This window comes from Trachypithecus francoisi, unplaced genomic scaffold (assembly GCF_009764315.1).
Source record: "Trachypithecus francoisi isolate TF-2019V2 unplaced genomic scaffold, Tfra_2.0 Lachesis_group4, whole genome shotgun sequence".
Taxonomy (NCBI): Eukaryota; Metazoa; Chordata; class Mammalia; order Primates; family Cercopithecidae; genus Trachypithecus; species Trachypithecus francoisi.
In genome coordinates this window covers 50,283,398-50,286,936 of record NW_022681469.1, presented here as the reverse complement: position 1 = coordinate 50,286,936, position 3,539 = coordinate 50,283,398, and the positions used below count along the sequence as shown (strand labels likewise).

The 3,539-nt window shown below is 36.9% G+C and overlaps 1 pseudogene; it reads left to right on the top strand.

The window, feature by feature from the left end:
• Positions 1-1,305: 1,305 nt before the first annotated feature.
• LOC117072640 lies at positions 1,306-2,486 on the top strand (annotated as a pseudogene).
• Positions 2,487-3,539: the final 1,053 nt, after the last annotated feature.

Sequence of the window (3,539 nt, the reverse complement as noted above, 5' to 3'; positions counted from 1 at the left end):
GGAGTTCAGGTGGGTACAGATCTTGCTTAATCTTTGAATAGGCAAGACTGCATTCAGAACCTTGGTCAGTAGAGCTGGTACTGAAACAAGTTTCAAGATCTGCAGTTAGCTCTGCACATGGTAGAGCTGTTACCAGATTCATGTGTAGTTTTGGCTCCTATAGGTTTCCTGAGAAGATTCCCCCTAGGTCACTGGGTGTATTTCTGGGTGTTTATGGCTGTTCCTGACCACAGCTGAGAGAGAATGGAGCTGGGTGATGGACCACTTCAGGATCCACTCCCAGAACCAAGTTGGTAGCCTGTTACTTGAGGCCTGGGAAGGTGTGGCTCCATCTGGGTCTCCTGGAGTATGGCACTGGTGGCAGGACCAAGGCCAATTGGAGTTGTAACTGAATCCACAGAGGGAGGGGGCTGTTTCTGGGTCCCTAGTCAAGACCATCATCATTGAGCCTGTCATCAGGGTGCAGGCCTGATCTCTCAGTATAGCCCTCTTTGGTCTTAGGATTCATAAGGATTTTAAAACATTCTACCTGGATTTCATTCTACAAAAAAACTGTTTTTATCTGGATAACTATCAAATTATTACTGCTGGAAGGGAATGTGAGTAGAGGACCTACTGTTCTGCCATTTTGCTGTTCTAACTCCCCACCAAATCTACCCTAAAGAAAAAGGGGTTTCTAACAGTCTTATTATATAATGTATTTCCTACATGTTCTTGGCTTTTCAAGGCTGAATTTTTGAAGTACGTATATTGGGTTTTTTAGATTTTCTCTTGATCTTTCTTTTCTATTTTGCTGCTTTCAACTTGTAATAAGAAAACAAATTGATAAAAAATTAATACTCCAAGACATTCATTATCTAAGAAAATACTGAATTGCATAGCAAATTTTACCTACTTTTTTGAGGCTTAGAGAAATTCTTAATTATAGTTCTTAAGAACTCTAAACTAAGGTTTAAGTACAAATTCTATAGACCTGTCTTTTAGTCCAGCAAAGGGATTTTTAAAATGCAATTGTTTATTTCCTGAGAAATACCATGAGGAAAATGTTTCTTATTTATGAGGTTAGGGGAAAGAACAGAAGGAATAGAAGTGGTGTAATTTATGAGGAAATTAAGTCTGAGAGAAAAAGAGGTACAAGAAGGGGAGGCTTCAGAGATTTGGAAGGAGTTTGATTGTATTTTTCCTTGGATTTTTCTACAAAGTCTTTGAGGATTTCTATCTTGGAGACTTCCTAGAAGAAAGTCAATCATAGATTACTTGATATTTGTCTGAGGTTTTTTTTTTTTTTTTTTTTTTTCCGTAGCTCCTCGTAAATGTATTATTCTTGATATGCTAGAAGTTTCCCATATTGGCCATTGTAATTCTTATTAAATCTTCCTATTTATCAAGATAAGCATAATTATTTGAGTTAGAGTAAGACAAAATATAGGAAGCAGACGTTCTGCCAGAGGAAAGTCAGCTTTAGGGTGCCACCAGACGCAGACAGCTTGGACTACCAGAATCAAGCACTCTTTTGGAAGAGGGTAATCTCTCTCCAAAAACTGAGAACACTTACCTTCCCCATATATTGAGTCCAGATGTGCTTCGTGGCCCAGGTGATAGTTTCAAGATGCCAGGACTTTCCAATTCAAATTCAGGTTCAACTGGTTTCATCTCCTTCAGTGGTGTAGAGTCTGCTCTCTCCTCCTTGGAAAAACTTCCAAGCCTGTGTCACCTCTGGTATGGACACAGCTTCTAGTGTCGCTTTGGATCTTGTGGAAAGTCAGACTAAAGTGAGTAGTGAATATAGTATGGACAAGGCGATGGTTGAATTTGCTACAATGGATCGACAACTGAACCATTATGTAAAGGCTGTTCAATCTACAATAAATCATGTAAAATAAGAACCTTCAGAAAAAATACCAGATTTAAAATTATTGGTGGAGAATAAATTTTTGGCTTTACAGAACAAGAATTCTGATGTGGACTTTCAAAATAATGAAAAATTTTTACAGTTTAAACAACAGTTGAAAGAACTAAAGAAGCAATATGGCCTTCAAGCTGACAGAGAGCCTGACGGAACAGAAGGAATGGATGAAGATATGATTGTGACCCAAAGTCAGACCAACTTCATCTGCCCCATTACGTGGTTGGAAATGAAGAAGCCAGTGAAAAATAAAGTGTGTGGCCACACCTATGAAGAGGAAGCCATTGTTTGCATTATTGAGTCCAAGCACAAGCAGAAGAAAAAGGCCTGTTGCCCTAAAATTGGCTGTAGCCACATGGATATAAGAAAGTCGGATCTCATCCGGGATGAAGCACTTAGAAGGGCGATTGAGGACCATAACCAGAAAAGACTTCATTCCAAATAGGAAAAGCCACCTGCCTGCAGGGACACCAGCAGCCTACCTCCTACCTCAGCTGTCTGTTGAGAGCAGTGCTGACTCCAGCAGTTAGGGACTGGCTGCATAGCATACTTGTTTGGGGTAAAACTTGATGTTTTATGTGTGCTTGAAAACATTTTTCTAAGTTACACAACAGAAATGCAAGCATATTGTTTATTTTTCAGTGTTCTATAATGTTAAATAAAACTTTGATCATCTGCAACAAAAAAAAAAAAAAAGATGAACTTGAGATTAACAAAAAAGTGCACTAAAAACAGTAAACTCTCTGTACTTGTGAATAGTGTCTTGGCCTTCCCCAGTCAAGCAAAGGTGTGTCAACAATGCCTCAATAATTTGTTTAATTTATTTAAGCTTTATTGAGGTATAATTGATATACAAAAATTTTCATGCATTTAATGTATACATTTTGATAAATTGAGATACATGTGTATACCCATGATACCATCACAACACCCAAAATACTAAACATATTCATCACCTCCAAAAGTTTTCTTGTGTTTTTTTTTAGTTGTTTGTATGTTTTGTTCATTTTTGTTTGTTTGATAAGAACAGGAGCTCTTTCCTGTAACTTATTTTAATGTACATGACACTATATTGTTAACTCTAGGTACTATGTTATGCAGCAAGTCTCTAGAATGCACTGTTATTGCAAAACTGAAACTTTGTACCCACTGGGCAACAATTTTCCATTTTCCTCAACCCTAGCCCCTGAAAATCACCATTCTACTCTCTGTATCTATGAATTTGACTCTTTTAGACACCTCATACAAGTGGAATATTGCAGGCTTTGTCTATCTGTTACTGGGTTATTTTGCTTAGCATAGTGTTCTCTAGGTATGTCTGTGTTGCAAATGGTAGGATGTCCTTCTTATTTTAAGAATGAATAATATTCAATTGTATGTATTTACCACAATTTCTTTATCTGTCTGTTAATAAACATTTAGTTTTTTTTCCATATCTTGGCTATTGTGAATAATATTGCACTGAACCTGGGAGTAAAAATATCTCTGTGAGACTGATTTCAATTTTTTTTGGACATAAACCCATAAATGAAATTGCTGGATTATATAGTATTTTTAATTTTAAATATTTTGAGAAACCTCCTTATTGTTTTATATAAAGGCAAACCATTCTAAATTCCCACCAGCCTTATAT